General features: G+C 42.5%; 1 protein-coding gene across 1 annotated transcript in view; it reads right to left on the minus strand.

Annotated features, from left to right (window-relative positions):
- The window catches only part of LOC145400999 (putative sodium-coupled neutral amino acid transporter 12), a 406,122-nt gene that overhangs the window by 179,278 nt on the left and 209,184 nt on the right, over positions 1 to 17,660 (minus strand). The gene's annotated exons all lie outside the window — the stretch shown is intronic.

Below are 17,660 nucleotides of genomic sequence, written 5' to 3' on the forward strand. Positions count from 1 at the left end.
AGTGATTGAATAATGAATTGGTCTGGTAACAAACCTATTTTTCCCACAAGACTGTTAAGAAATAGGGGGGTTAGGTTCCTGGCCACCTTGATCATTCAAAAAATGTTCAATAAAGATGGAAAAAATTACAATATTTATCATTTTACACCATTAATTTATTAAACTGAAGGAATGTTTATAATCAACAGTATTTTATTTCTAATGCAATAATGAGGAAAAAAAAACTATAGTACATAGTGTACTACCTCAGAACACTCTCTCTCTCTCTCACACACACACACACACACACACACACACACACACACACACACGAACCGCCGGAGAGAGAGGTCGTCCCAGGCATCGCTCCTAACCTTGAGTAGTTCCAGGAATTTTGTCTGTCCTGTCTCCTAGGGTCTTTCTTTAAATTTAAAATAATGAAAGTTGGTAGACTACCAAAAATGTAAAGATTTGTTGGCAATAGTATACATGAATGTTTGTGGCTTATTCGGTAACAGCTGTTTAGGTACTTTACCGGTACGTTAAAGATGGCCGAAAATGTAAACAATGAGGGAATGGAATTTCAAGGATTTGATGCTAATACTAATGTCATGGACCTGGTGAAAACATTAATTATGAGGATTAGTGAACTCGAAAAAAAAGTAGAGAATCTAGTGATAAAGGATGTGTCAGGAAATACGGAAACCACCATACAGAGTCTAATCCAGTCCAACGAAACAGCCAATGAAGAGATTAAGAATTTGAAGAGGGAAAATGTTGAACTGAGGAGGAAACTTGAATAGAGTACTAATAAAATGGAGAAGGTGAGTAATGTACTAGAAGAACACAAGGCAAAGTGGGCACACGTAGAAGAAGAACAGAAAGAAGTGGTCAGCTTAAGAGAGATCATCCAGGAAGAAAGGGAAATGAACAAGAAAGAAATGGAAGAAAATGTAGTGAAAATACTGAAGAAAAAAGAGAAAATAGTGAGAGAAACTGTAGAAAGGAACAGATGTGTGGTAGTATTTGGAAACAGGGAAGAGGAAGAAAAGGTTAGGTTCGCAAGACTAGAGAAAGACACGAACATGGTGAGAGGAATATTAGGCAAGATTGACCCCGAAGGAGACAAGTGGGTAAAAGAAATTGAGGAAGTAAGGAGGATAGGGCCTTATAAGAAAGGGGAAACAAGACCAATGAGAGTCAAGTTTACATCAGAAAGTGTAATAAATGAGATACTTAAAGTGACCTGGAAATTAAGCAAAGAGGCGGGGATGGAAAATAATATAATAAGAAAAGATCTGAATGAAGAAGAAAGAGAAGTTTTAAAATCATTAAAGGAAGAAGTAAAGGAAAAAAATGATAAGAGGACAGAGGAAGAACGTAATACTTTTTTTTGGAGAGTATTGGATATGAAAGTAAGGAAATGGTGTTTAAGGAAATAGAAGTGAAGGAAACTAGGGGGGATGGTTGTGAAAGATCAGAAGTTGAGGAAGTGGTACGGACAGAGAGTAGGAGAGAAGAGGGTATTAATAATGTCAAAAATAATTTGAAGGTGATATATACTAATGTTGATGGTTTCATATCGACAAGGATCGAAATTAATGATTTCTTGAGAGAGCATGAACCTGATGTCATGTGCTTTGTAGAGACCAAATTAAGAGAAGATATTGATGTTCATTTGGGAGATGGTAAATACAAACTGTGGAGAAAAGACAGAAAAGAAAAAAAGGGAGGAGGAGTGATGATAGCAGTGAAGAACAACATAAATGTAGATACTGTGGAAATGGGAGAAGGCAGGGCTGAAGTGATATATATGAAATTAGAAACTGGAGAGAATGTTAAGAGAGATATGGCGGTAGTGTATGTTCCCCCAAAGACGAGAGCATGGAAGGATGACGAATACCATGAGATGTTGTCAGATATGGCTAGCTACTTGCAAAAAATAATTGAGAAAAGCAATAATATAATTTTGGTGGGTGACTTTAATTGTAAAGAGGTGAACTGGGAGGAATGGTACTCGGGAGGCGGCGAGGATTCGTGGGGTACTATGTTATTAAATATAATAATGAATAATGTGATGACGCAGTGGGTCAAAGAAGAGACACGGTTTCGAGGTGAGGACACACCAGCAAGGTTAGATTTACTGTTTACCAAAGAACCCGATGTAATAGAATCATTGGAATATCTCTGTCCTTTGGGAAAAAGTGATCACGTGGTCATTGAGTTCCAGATGTTAATAGGAAACGTTGAGCCAAGAGACGAGCTTCATAGACAGGGAAGATACAACTTTGGCAAAGCAAATTTTACAGGATTGAGAAACTTTTTTGAAAATGCGGATTGGAGAAAATTCAGAGAAACAAGAGAGATACAGAGGAAGTGGGATATCTTTCTAGACCTCTATAATTTGGGAGTGGAAAAATTTGTACCAAGAGTAAGAGGGAAAGAAAACAGGAAAAAGGAGTGGTTTAATAGAAGGTGTATGATAGCCAAAAAAAGAGAGATAAGGCGTGGAACAATTGGAGAAAGAGAGGTAACGACAGAACAAAGGAAGAATATAAAAGAACAAGAAACGAATACACAAGAATACGTAGGGAAGAAGAAAGGAATTTTGAAAAAGGTATAATTGACAAATGCAAGGATGAACCCAAACTGTTTTATAGATTTGTTAATGGCAAACTGAAACAAAAGGAAGGAATCACCAAGCTGAAAGTAGATGGAGAGGTCTTTAAGGATGTGGCAATGCAAGCAGAAATAATGAACAAACGTTTCCAGTCAGTTTTCACTAAAGAAAAGGAGCTTGTGGAAGGGGAGGGAGTGATTAGAAATGTTCTGGTGATGAAAGATATAAAAGTGGAGGTGCAGGAAGTGTATAAATTACTGGAAACTCAAGATGTAAGGAAAGCCCCAGGACCTGATGGAATTTCTAATTGGGTACTGAAGGAATGCAGAGAACAACTGGCGGATAAAATTCACAGCTTAATTGTATGCTCACTGGAAGAGGGGAAAGTGCCAAAAGAATGGAAGAGGGCAAATGTGGTACCAATTTACAAGGGAGGAAATAGGGAAGAACCCCTGAATTATAGACCAGTGTCTCTAACCAGCATGGTCGCAAAATTGTGTGAGAGAATCCTGAGAGACAGATGGATAAAATATCTGGAAGAGATGAATATTTTGGCTGAATGTCAGTTTGGATTCAGAAGTGGAAGGTCATGTGTTTCAAATTTGTTGAGCTTTTACTCAAGAGCGATTGATGTGGTACAGGAGAGAGATGGTTGGGTGGATTGTGTGTACTTAGACTTAGAGAAGGCCTTTGACAAGGTACCTCATAAGAGACTAATGTGGAAACTAGAATATATAGGAGGACTAAAGGGGAAACTTCTGGAATGGATGAGAGACTTTTTGAGAGACAGACAAATGAGGACAGTAATAAAGGAAAAGATGTCTGGATGGAGGGAAGTAACAAGTGGAGTCCCTCAAGGTTCAGTGTTGGCGCCAGTAATGTTCCTGATTTACGTAAATGATATGGTAGATGGAGTGAACAGTTATGCGAGTCTGTTTGCTGATGATGTAAAGATCTTGAGGAAGATAGAGGTTGAGGAGGATTGTAAAATACTGCAGGAGGATTTGGATAGGATACACAATTGGAGCCGGACGTGGGAAATGAAATTTAATGTAAAGAAATGTAAAATATTGGAAATGGGTAAAAGTACCAGGAGACCATCACTGAATTATTTTTTGGGTAATGAATTAATCACAAAAAGGAGAGAAGAGAAAGATTTGGGAGTGCTGGTCCAAGATAGTTTGTCACCAGAAAAGCACATTAACAAGATAGTTGGAGAGACTTATAAGCTCTTGACTAACATAAGAGTAGCATTTCATTATATGGATGAGGAAATGATGAAAAAATTGATAGTGGCCATGATCCGCCCCAGGTTAGAATATGCAGCGGTAGTGTGGTCCCCACACAAAAAGAAAGATATAAACAAGATTGAGAGAATACAAAGAACAGCAACCAAGATGGTCCCCAGTCTGACAGACCTGTCATACAGAGAGAGGCTGGAAAAACTGGATTTGCCTTCGTTAGAGGAAAGGAGAAAGAGGGGAGACATGATTGCGGTGTTCAGGACCATGGTGGGAGTAGATAAAATTGACAAAGAAGATCTGTTTGTATGGGATAAGAGAGCAACAAGAGGACATGGAATGAAATTGAAAAAGTCAAGCTGCCTGAAGGATATCAAGAAATATAGCTTTCCTTACAGAAGTATAGACTTATGCAATAGCCTGGACAAAGAGATCGTCCAGTCTAAAAACTTAAACGAGTTTAAAGTTAAATTCGACTTATTGAGAAACAGCGACGGAAACCCACGAGCATAGTACATTCCGTGTATATCACAATTAGGTATATTCTTAAATATTTAGAACGACTCAGACAAAGAGGTGGTGCATGAGAAAAACATTCATGTGTGTAAAGGTAGACTTGATAAATGTGGATATGGAGACAGGACAACACGAGCATTGCTCAATTCCTGTATACTACAAATAGGTAAATACAAATAGGTAAATACACAAACTTACTTTCTGAATGACTGACAAATTATGACAGTAATAAAGGACAGGATGTCTGGATGGAGGGATGTAACATGTGGAGTCCCAGAAGGCTCAGTGTTGGCGCCAGTAATGTTCCTGATTTATGTAAATGATATAGTAGATGGAGTGAACAATTACGCAAGTCTGTGTGCTGATTACACAAAGATCTTGAGGATGGTAGAGGCTGAGGAGGACTGTAAAATGCTGCAGGAGGATCTGGATAGGATACATGATTGGAGCCGGACGTGGGAAATGGAATTCTATCTATCTATCTATAGTCCGACGCCCTAATCCCGCAAAGGGTGGCTGCAGACAAAATGCCTCCAAGTCGCTCTGTCACCCACCATTTGACTACCCTCCCCCCAACTCACTCCCCCCTCCCTCATATACCTCTCATCTCCATCCCTCCACCTCATCCTCAGTCTACCCCTCCCTCTCCCTCCCTCCAACTCACCTACATACACCCTCTTAGCCAGTCTTTCATTCTCCATTCTCTCCACATGTCCAAACCACCTCAGTGTATTTCTTCTGATCATCTGGACCACAACCACATCCACCCCACAACGTTCCTTCACTTCTTCATTCATCAACCTGTCCCTCCATGTCACTCCACATGCTCCTCTCAAATAACTCATTTCAACACAAAGAAATGTAAAATATTGGCAATGTGTAAAAGTACCAAGAGATCATCACTGAATTATTTGATGGGTAATGAACAAATCACAAAAGTGAGAGAAGAGAAAGGTTTGGGAGTGCTGGTCCAGGATAGTTTGTCACCTGAAAAACATATTAACAAGATAGTTAGAGAGACGTATAAACTCTTGACTAACATAAGAGTAGCATTTCATTATATGGATGAGGAGATGAAGAAAAAATTGACAGTGGCCACGATTCGCCTCAGGTTAGAATATGCAACAGTAGCACGGTTCCCACACAAGAAAGATATAAACAAGATTAAGAGAATACAAAGAACAGCAACCAAGATGGTCCCCAGTCTGGCAGATCTGTCGTACAGAGAGAGGCTGGAAAAGCTGGATTTGCCTTCCTTAGAGGAAAGGAGAGACAGGGGCAACATGACTGTAGTGTTCATGACCATGACGGGAGTAGATAAAATTGACAGAGAAGATCTGTTTGTATGGGATCAGAGAGTAACAAGAGGACATGAAATGAAACTAAAGAAGCCAAGCTGCTTGAAGGATATCAAGAAATATACTTTTCCTTATAGATACACAGACCTGTGGAATAGCCTGGACAAAGAGATCATCCAGTCTAAAAACTTAAAGAAGTTTAAAGCAAAATCTGACTTACTGAGAAACAGAGACGGGACCCCACGAGCGTAGCTCATTTCCTGTATAGCACAATTAGGTAAATCTGGTAAATACAGTAATCCCTCCAATATCTGATGTAATAGAGCCAAAGCCATGTCCGGATAGTGATCCTGTCCGGATATTGGGCCCCAGCCTCCTGGACTTGTACAGGTAACGAGCGTAGCTCATTTCCTGTATATCACAATTAGGTAAATCTGGTAAATACAGTAATCCCTCCAATATCCGATGTAACAGAGCCAAAGGCATGACCGGATAGTGATCCTGTCCGGATATTGGGCCCCAGCCTCCTGGACTTGTACAGGTAAGCCCTTAATTCAGGCGAGGGTTAGGTTCCCAGACCCTTCGCGTATGTGGTAAATTTGCGTATATGTTCTGCCCTTGTGTGCACATAATTACGCATGTCTATACGTATATTACATCTGAATAATACTGTTTATGCGCTACATACACCTTATAAACTACCATAAAGTATTAAAAACAAAAATGTAACAAATTTAAAACTGAAACCTGACAAGCACAGGTGTAGGTGGAGACACTTCAGCAGTCTGGTGCACTAGCCCTCACTGCCTCCCGTATGCTACATTCTGCCTTCTTTATTGTATGAACAGTTGACTCATTCACCCCAAACATGCGGTTACAAGACAATTCACAGGCGTAGGTGGAGACACTTAAGCAGTCTGGTGCTCCCGTATGCTACGTTCTCCTTCTTTATTGTATGAACAGTTGACTCACCCCAAACATACGGTTCTGAGACACTTCACCATCAAGTCAATTCACCGTCAAAACATGGACAATTCCCCGTCATTCTATTAATATACTTATTATTGATTAATTAATACTTTAATAACTAATTTTCAGGGGGATTTTATAACTCATATAAGTAAAAAACTAGTGTACTGTACTTGCTAAATAAACTGGTATGTAAATAAATGACAGGGAATCGTCCTGACAGAATTGTCGCCGACATTCCTCCCTGAAGTTTGTCCAACACTTTAACTTTCTCTGTCAGCAACATCACTTTACAAGTCAGTTTTGGTGTGTTACCACATGCATCACTAGCACTGCGCTTATGCCCCATGTTGACAGACAAGGCAAGCAATTACTGGAAGGCAGAAAAATAAGCCACAAATAACGATTTGCAAGTCATGCATGGTTCGACCGTTCGGCTCCCACACACACACACACACACACACACACATACATATATGTGTGCACACGGGCAGCAGGTAGGCATTTTTTATACTTCAATTTATTTCTCTTGTATATTGAAATTACTTATTTGAATACTATAATTTTTTTAAATTATTGTACGAAAAATTCGTGGATAACCGAAATCGCGTGAAAACAGTTCGCGTGAATTAAGGGATAACCTGTACTTATGGACCCTAACTCAGAAAAACACCTATACAACTCCCTCTGGACATTCATTGCACCAATTTAAGACCCAAATCACACCAATAAGGGACATAAAAGACTGAAATAAATGCAAAAGAACCATAAAATGAGGTTTTAGAGGTGAGTTTATACAATATTAAACATTCTGGGTACTTACAAGTCCCTGGCTCCTGGACCGGTTTGAACCACCAGTTTGCAGTCCACAGTTAATCCTCTGCACTCTAAATTCTAATTTCTTAACACTGCACAACACTGTAAATTCCTGTGTGTTCTAGTGGCGAGGTGTTGCAGTTTATTCACTGTTTATTCACAAAAAACATGCACCTGTCGCTTGCACTGCTATAAGCATCTGCTCTCGATCGGAGTTAGGCTGTGACTGTTGATGATGGCGGGGTAACAAGAGTTGCCAGATCACAATGGCCACGTTACCAAACTCCTCAATTTTCGTTACCATTTTAAAATTTCATTGCCAAATTCGTAAAGCTAGCATCTATTCTTCACTAATTATATACACAAGTGGAAATACATGTAATCACTCTTCTTATAATTAACAGCATGTTGATTATTATCATGCTATATAGGCTACCAAATTAATCAGAGAGAGCAAACAATCCACCATCTCCATCCTGTGTATCCTCATACATGTGAAAACTCCATTTGGTAATGCATTACTCTGATTCATTACCAAACGAATTTTTAATTACCAAATTGGCCCACACTTGGTAATGAAAAATAGCAAATGGCAACCCTGACAGGGGAGGGGGGAGGGGGGAGGGAGGAAGGGGTGAAGGGACCATGGTGTAACAGCTGTTCGGCGCCAAGTGGCAATTTCAAATTACGGGTGGGAAAAAAAAAGTCAGATTTTTTTCGAATTTTTTGCAGTTTTTGGCCCATTTTGGGAATATTGGATCCTGGGACAATTATGTCCGGTTAGTGGGGATGTTCGGATATTGGGTGTTTGGATATTAGAGGGATTACTGTACACCACAAAATATATAAGAAGGTAACTCACTTACATAAACACTCACTCAGGTTGGTGAGCACATGGCTGCACTTGACAGGGATAGTAGTAAGGGTCTAGGGTGGAGCCATGGTGCTGCTCAAGTATTCCACATGATCAAAGAGAAATGCAAAGGGATTAAGAGACAACCAATCAGCAGGGAGGGTGTGGAAGACTGAGACGGCCCAGCTGGTCTATCTGGCAGCATGTGGTTTGAATTGTCGAAATGGCAGGGATAACCATGTCGAACAACAAAAAAGGGTACAGATCTATAAATGTCGAAACAATGAATTGTCGAATGACGATCAGTTGAAAAATGAGGGTTTCCTGTATAGCTATTTTCCAACAGATCCTTGTGAATGTTTGTGAAGGCAGTTTTGGTTGAATGGTGTTTTCCATATGCTGACTGGATGAGGGCGATGACTGTTTTTCCACAAGTAGTGGCAGCAACTGATCAAGCATGGCACACTCTATGACCTTTGACTGAAATAACATGTTGGATGCTGGATGATACTCTGATATGTTATCTACATCAAATCCAGGTTTTGGAGGAAGCGGCCCACAACAGGAAGTTATCCTCTGAGAAGTATTTGCTTATTATTTACAAATAAATTCTGCTGTATGCACATAAATAGCTGGCATTTTTTATACATTTACAGAATCCAAAGGCTGAATGTTTTATTCTCTCTAATGTAACTCATAACCATGTTTACATCCACTGGACAAAATGATGACAGGATGTTATTCTAAACACACTGAATTTGGAATTTACCTTAAAATTTGTCATCAAAGACGGCTCTATCTAAATCACTTCTAATGCAGGATAACTTAGTTGTGAAAAAAGCAGCAAAATCTGAAGCCAACTAGGTATCAGATCTAGAAGGTGGTCTTGCAGTCATCTTCCCATGACCCAGTACAGTAAAATATTCATAAATGAGGCTAGCTTTTTCTTACTATTGCCATGAGAATCAACATTATTTTGACAGGAACTCTTTCTTTGAGCCCTCACAGTGCAGACTATTGCTTTTCTTCCAGATATATACTATACAGTACTGAACTGTGAAAGAGTCGCATCTGTTCTTTGTGAGTCCTATTGCCGTTCAACTCTCCTACATTCTATCTATCTATCTATTGCCAGACGCCTCAATCCCGTTCGGGGTGACCACAAACAAATCACCTCCACGTCGCCCTGTCCCTTGCCATTCCACCGCCCTGCTCCAAACTCGCACCCCCCCCTCTCTCATATACTTCTCCACCTCATCCCTCCATCTCATCCTCAGCCTCCCCTTCCCTCTCCCTCCCTCCACCTCACTCACATACACTCTCTTTGTCAGTCTTTCACCCTCCATCCTCTCCACATGGCCAAACCACCTCAGTGTATTCCTCATAACGCTTCCTATCACATCCACATCCACACCACAACGCTCCTTTATATCCTCATTTGTCAGCCTGTCTCTCCATGTGACTCCACAGGCTCCTCTTAAATAACTCATTTCCACTGCTCTCACTCTTGACTTGGGTCCTTCCAACAACGTCCAAGCTTCACCTCCATACGTTAGAGTTGGTATCACAATACGGTCATGTAGTAACTTTTCACTTCCATGCTCACTTCCCTGTTTCTTATCACTGCTTTCAAGGAACCAGCAACCTTTCTTCCCTGCTGTACCCTTTCAAGCAATTCACCCTCCAAACCTCCATCCTTACTCATCACATTACCCAAGTACTTAAATATACTCACATTTTCCAATTCCTCACCATCCAACCTTGCTGTACATTCAATGACTTCACCTCTCTCAAAGGCCATCATTTTACTCTTCGCTACATTCACCTTTCGTTTCGTTTCGTTTCGTTTTTCAAGGCTCCAACATGCTTGCATGTGTCGGCCTTGGTCACCTAATAGCGGCTCTCCACGCTGCAAGATCCATTGCAGCCTCCCTGTTCAGTCCCTTAACCCTAAGGTCACACTTAATGACCTCGTCCCATGTCTTTCTCGGTCTACCCCTCATAACCCCACCCCCAATATTAACACTTCTCACCTTCCTCACCCAATTATCATCCCCCATCCTCTCCACATGTCCAAACCACCTCAATCTACCTCTCCTCATCACAACACCAATACACTCCAGTCCCATCCTACCTCTCAACTCTTCCATTGTAAACCCAGCCCCTCCAGGCCTTGGACGCAGGGACACACTGCACATCCACCTAATCATTGTCATTTCTGTACGTCTGAGACGGCGAATATCTTCCTCCTTCACTGCCCAGGTCTCACTGCCATACAGCATTACACTCCTAACACATGCTGCATACAAAGACCCCTTAGCATGTAGGGAGAGCCCTCTCAATGTCAGGAGAGGCAAGAGCTCCCTGAACTTCTTCCAACCACTTCTCACCCTAGCCACAGAGCTAGCTCCAGCTCCACCTCCAGCACACAACATGTCTCCCAAATAACAAAACTCTTCCACACACTCAAGAGATTCGCCAGCAAGTTCAATCCTTTCACGTCTGACAATCTCCACCTGCTCACCCCGGCACGCCATACACATAAAATCAGCATTATCTCGCAGTCTACCTCTGATATCACTACATCTCTTATGCACCCATTTATCACACACACCGCACAAGATGGAAGTACTTCCCACGCCCTTGTGGCAAACTGCACATGGCCACTCTCCCTCGTCTTTGACAGTACCGCCACCAACCCTAGATATCATCCCTTTTGTTTTATCTGCATTTACCCTTAAACCCTTTTGCCCCATACCATCTCTCCACTTCCTAAACCTTTCCTCCGCCTCCCTTTCATTCTCTGCAATCAACACCAAATCATCAGCATACAACAACTCCCACGGGAGTCCGTTTCTAAAGGCACGTGAAAGGGCTTCAAGTACCATGATAAACAACATGAGACTCAAAACTGACCCCTGATGCACACCAACATTCACGGAAAACTTATCACTCAAATCTCCATTCACTCTCACCTGGGTGTGAGCACCCACATACATGGCCATAACCACCCTAACCAGCCACTCCTCCAAGCCAAGCTTTCTCATTGCCCACTTCACCACCTCTCTAGGGACTTTGTCAAAGGCCTTTCCCAAATCAACAAAAACAAAATAAAGATCCCTTCTCCTACCAATATATTTTTCCTGAAGCTGTCGAACAATGAATATGGCATCAGTGGTCCCCCTACCTGGCATGAACCCGAACTGCATCTCATCAATATTCACTCTTTCTCTAATCATACCTTCTAAAACTCTCTCCATTACCTTCATTATCTGATCTAAAAGCTTTATACCTCTATAATTTCCTCTTTCCAGGGCATCACCCTTCCCTTTATACACATTTACAATTACACTCTTCAGCCAATCATCTGGGACAACACACTCATAAATAATCCTATTTATCAGGTCAGTGACTAAACTCACCCCTATATCGCCTGAGGCCTTCAACATTTCGGCAGTCAACCCAGACACACCTGCTGCCTTCCCCACCCTCATCCTGCCTATTGCCTCACTCACAGTTGCAAGATCAATCAAAGGCCAAGGGCCAGACACTGGATCTGCTGGCTCCAAACCTTCCCTGTCCCAGTCAAACTCCTCATTCAACAACCGGTTATAATGCTCTCTCCATGCATCTTTAATATCCTCACTGTTCACCACTACCCTTCCTTCATCATTCTTCACACACTGCTCACCTATGATATCCCGATTATCCCTCTTCACCTGACCTGCCACCCTAAATATATTTTTCCTTTCCCCATGATTTAGGTTATCAAGTAATTGTCTCTGTGACTCAGACTTTGCCCTGTATAGCTCTCTTCTAGCCCTATGCTTGGCAGCCAAATATTCCTCTTTGCTACCACCCTTCTTCCGTTCCCGGAAAGCCTTCTTTTCTCCTTAATTGCAGTTTCTACACCCTCATCCCACCATCAAGTTACTTTATGTCTTGGTGGTCCTCTTGTCCAGCCGCATGTTACATCAGTAACTCTCAAGAAATTGTTCTTGAGGGCTCTGTACTGTTCATTAACGCCTCTGTCTACAGCTCCCTGTTCAGCCACCACTCTCCTCAACTCACTATAGAAGGCATCCCTTACTACTTGGTTTTTCAGCTTCCATATTTTCCTCCTAGGTACATAAGTCCTCTTTTTCATCACTTGTTCTTTAAGCACCATATCACAAATCAACAGTTTGTGCTGCTGCACACACTCCTCACTTCCTATAACTTTAACATCCCTCACTAACCTCCTATCGGCCCTCCTAACCAGAAAATAATCTATCTGACTGCTATTTACCCCAGACTCATACGTAATTAACCTACTGTCTCTTTTCCTAAAACATGTGTTGCACACAATCATATCCGTTGCCTCCCCAAACTCGAGTATCCTTTCCCCTTCCGCATTCCTTAGACCATACGCACATCCCCCATGCACTCCTTCATAACCTTGTGCTGCTTCACCTACATGACCATTTAAGTCCCCTCCCAAAATCACTATCTCATCATCCCGCATACCACCCACTACACGTATTAAATCATCCCAAAATCTATCTTTCTCTGATACATCCAATCCTGCCTGTGGAGCATATGCCGATATAATCGCAGCTACCTTTCTTCCCAACAGAATTTTCACTACCAATATCCTATCGCTTACTCTCAAAACATTCATAACATATTCCACCCATTTCTCCGCAACCATCACACCAACACCTCCATATCCGTCTGTCCCCCCCTGCCAAAACAACTTATAGCAACAGTCCTTCCCAACAATCTTTCTGGCTGATCCACCCCTGTACCGGACTTCCTGCAAACACGCCACATCCACCCACCTCCTACTGAATGCCTCAACGACTTCCCCTGCTCTTCCCCTCAAACTTCCCACATTCCATGAACCCACCCTCATCCCCATGGGTGATTTACTGTCCTCAGGCTTGCTTTGAAACTTATTTTGTTTTGTCATCTTCAGTATTAATAAAGGGGGACAGACACAGCACAGGTCCCGCTCACTGCAGTCCCAGGTCCAGGCAATAGATCTGGGACCCCTAGCCCACCAGCTTACCAGTGGCTGTGGTAGTGGCCTCGGGGCACCCCGCCAGGACAGCTGCAGGGACACCCTCCAAGCGCGTCTTGGCACTGCAACTATCCTGCCATTATACACCCACTGATAGGGCAGCCTCCTGGGGCGCTACTCCCAGGTTCGGGCCCCTCTCTATCCACCAAGCCTTGCAGCTCCCCTTCGTCTTCACTCAACAACACAGTATCATCTGCAAACAACAGTACAGGGAGTTTCCAAACACTACCCTCTCTCACCAGGGCCACTCAAACATCCACTACCCTACCTTGTACCTCTTTTATTACCCCACCCATGTACAGATTGAACAACCATGGAGACATGACACATCCCTGTTTCAACCCAGCCTTCAAAGAGAAAAATTCAATCAGTTCACCATCCACACGCACTGCAGCCTTAGCACCATCATACATACTCTTCACAGCATTCAAAAACTTCCCATCTACTCCATATATTCATAATGCTTTCCACAATTCATGTCTATCCACCCTGTCATATGCTTTCTCTAAATCCAAGAAAGCCATATACAACTTCTTTCCCTTCTCTAGAAACTTCTCCACTAAAGATCTAAGAATGAATATCTGATCTACACAACCTCTTCCCTTCCTAAAGCCTCTCTGTTCTTCTCCAACTAATTCCTCTGTTCTTTCTCAAACTCTGTCAATAAGTATCCTACCATACACTTTTCCTATTACACTAAGAAGACAAATGCCCCAATGATTACCACACACTACTTTTTCCCCTTTTCCTTTGTACAAGGGAATAATTATACCTGACTTCTAATCCTCCGGGACTCTACCTTCCTCCCAGGCCAATCTGTACATCTTCCACATCCATTCTACTACTATCTCTCCCCCATGCTTCAGCATTTCACCACACATTCCATCAATTCCTGGGGCTTTCCCCAATTTAACTTTCTTCATTGCTTCCACAACTTCTATCCTACTGATTTCTTCCTGTCTTCTCACCTCCCTCCTTCTCCCAGCCATTCCCCAGCCACTTATACTCACATTACTTCCACCCTCTATGTTCAACAATTCCTTAAAGTGTTCTCTCCATCTGCTCACTTTTTCTCCCTTCTCCACTAGTAATTTACCATTTTTATCTATCACTCCCCTGCCAACTTCACTTCCACCCTGTCTTACTCTCTTCACCTCTTTCCTGAACATTTTCTTACAGTCCCTCCACTTTACACTCAAATTCCTTCCAAATTCCTCATCCACTCTCTTCTTACTCCCTCTTACTAATCTTTTCACCTCTCTCTTTCTTTCTACATATAACTCTCTCTTCCGCCTCTCAACTTCTTCCATGCCCCTATTTCTCATCCATTCATTGTATGCTTTCTTCTTTTGTGCCACAGCCTGTCTCACCTCTTCATTCCACCACACTGTTCCTTGCACCCTCCTCCGTCTTCTCTTCATCCCACACACCACATCACATGCTGCACATATTTCTTCTGTGAATATTCTGCACACACCTTCCACGTCCCCGATCTGCTCCAATTCATATTTGCCCAATCGTTCCTCCACTTCTCTCTTATTTTCTGCCTTTTTCTCATCTTCTTGTAACCTTTCCACTCTCCTTGCAAATACTCCTTCTTCCCGTCCTTCCCTTCTTCTATTTCTCCATCTTATTTGGATCTTGATTCTGGCCACCACCAAGTGGTGGTCAGAAAGTCCACTCCCCTAATCTCTATAAGCTCTTGCATCCATTACACATCTTCGCATCCTTTCATCCACACACATATAATCAATCATTGCCTTCCTTTCATTCAGATCACCACCCACCCTTCTCATCACTCGCCATGTGCAGTATACCTGTGGATCATTTTATGCCTGAAGAGGGTATTGGCTATCACCAACCCCCTCCCAGCACAAATGTCCACTGACACACTGCCATGCTCATCTATCTCAGCAGGCACACCCCACTCACCACCTATTCCATCCACTTTCACATTCCCTACTTTACCATTCACATCACCAATCAAAAACACTCTCTCATTCCTTCCAAACTTTTCCATGCAAACTTCCACATTTGTCCACAACTCTTCTCTCACTCTGCTTGCATGATCTTGCGTTGGCGCATACACGTACACAGTCACCCACATTTGTATTCCAACTTTCAATCTTACCCACACAATCCTTGACCCAACTGATCCATACTCTGTTATGTTCTTCTTCCATCTTTTACTCACAATTATACACACTCCTTCTTTTGCCCTCTCATTCTCACCTACTCCTGCACATATACCCCATCCATACTCCCATTCTCTCACCCTCTCACCTCTCCATTTAGTGTCAGTTACTCCACATACATCAACTTTCACACCCTCAAGCACCTGGACAATCTCTCTCTCTTTCACCTCATGATTCACACCTCTTACATTCCATGTTGCAATTACCATGTCCTTTGTCTGGTCCTTGGTTGTCATCTTTTGGTCAGTCCTTGTCTGAGGCTTCTTGTTCATCTTTTTAGTTAGTTGTTTTCCGGGGAGGGGCACTAACCCTCCGCCAACCCTTTTAGTCGCTTTTTTTTTTTTTTTTTTTTTTTTTTTTTTTTTATGCGAGGAAGAAGGAACCAAAGGCCATGGCCCGCAGTAACAGTTCCCTCCAAGAGAAAAACAAAATACAATAGAGAGCCAAATTCAAGATCCGATCATTTGGAGATGCCTGGACACACTGCGTTTGAAAGACTGAAGATCATAGAGCAGCAGGAAATACAGATAGAGGGAGACAGTTCCAGAGCTGACCTGTTGCATAAATGAAAGACTGGGAGTAACGGTTAACTCTTGCATTAGAGAGCTGGACAGAAAAGGGATGAGAGTTTGCTGCCAGACGGGTGCTACGCTACCGTCGTAGAGGTGGAGGAATGCAAGCAGACAGTTCAGAGGAGCAGTGACCATTAAAGTAGCGACAGAAAAGAGATAAAGATGCAACAGTGCGGCGAAGAGACAGAGGTTGAAGAGAGTCAGTAAGAGGAGGAGAGTTAATGAGACGAAAAGCCTTTGACTCCACCCTATTGAGAAGAGCTGCATGCAGGGAGCCTCCCCCACACATGAGAGTTGTACTCCACACAGGGGCGGATAAAACCTCTGTATAGAGTCAACAATTGTGCAGGGGTAAAGAAAGAGCGGAGTCGGCTTAGCACACCCAATCTCTTGGAAGCAGATTTTACAAGAGATGTAATATGGTCTTTCCAAGATAAGTCCTGAGTAAATGAAACCCCAAGCATGTTCAAGGATGATGCAGGATTAAGCTGAATATTATTAAACATTAATGGGTATACCTGTGGAAGATTTTGTCGGGTTGATAGGTGTAAGAACTGAGTCTTAGATGCATTAAAGACAACCATATTATTTTTACCCCAGTCAGCGATACGAGCCAAGTCAGACATTAGGTGTGCCATAGCCTCATCCCTTGTTTCTTGAAGTAACTGTTGAGATGGGCGTTGCGGGAACCGAATGGAAAGGTGAAGGGTGGAGTCATCAGCATATGAGTGGATAGGGTTAGATGTACAGCTTAGAAGATCGTTGATGAATAAAAGGAAGAGAGTTGGTGATAGGACAGAGCCCTGAGGAACACCACTGTTGATAGATCTAGGAGAAGAACGATGGCCGTCTACAACAGCGGCTATAGAACGACCAGAAAGGAAGCTAGCGATGAAGGCACAGATAGAAGGATAGAAACCGTAGGAGGGCAGTTTGGAAATTAAAGATTTATGCCAGACTCGATCGAAAGCCTTTGAGATGTCAAGTGCAATGGCAAAGCTTTCGCCAAAGTCCCGAAAGGAGGATGACCAGGAGTCTGAAAGGTAGGTGAGAAGATCGCCAGTGGAGCGTCCTGACGGAACCCATACTGACGATCGGAAAGAAGGTTGTGATAGGAAAGATGCCTTAAAATTTTTCTATTAAGAATTGACTCGAAAACTTTTGAAATACAGGACGTTAAAGCAATTGGACGATAGTTGGAGGGTTGGGAGTGGTCACCCTTCTTTGGGACTGGCTGAATGAGAGCAAACTTCCAGCAAGAAGGAAAGGTACAAGTTGACAGACAAAGGCGAAAGAGTTTGCCTAGGCAGGGTGTAAGCACAGAAGCACAGTTCTTGAGAACAACAGGAGGGACCCCATCAGGCCCATATGCCTTGTTAGTACTGAGGCCAGTGAAGGCAGAAAATACATCAACTGAAGAAATTTTAATGTCAGCCATGAGGAAGTCAGAGGGGAGAAGTGATGGAGGAACAGCACCGGAATCGTCTAAGGTGGAATTGGATGAGAAAGTCTGTGCGAAGAGATCTGCTTTATCAGTAG

The sequence above is a fragment of the Coenobita brevimanus genome, chromosome 54 (assembly GCF_032717465.1).
Source record: "Coenobita brevimanus isolate Jiangsu-jjx chromosome 54, ASM3271746v2, whole genome shotgun sequence".
Lineage (NCBI taxonomy): Eukaryota > Metazoa > Arthropoda > Malacostraca > Decapoda > Coenobitidae > Coenobita > Coenobita brevimanus.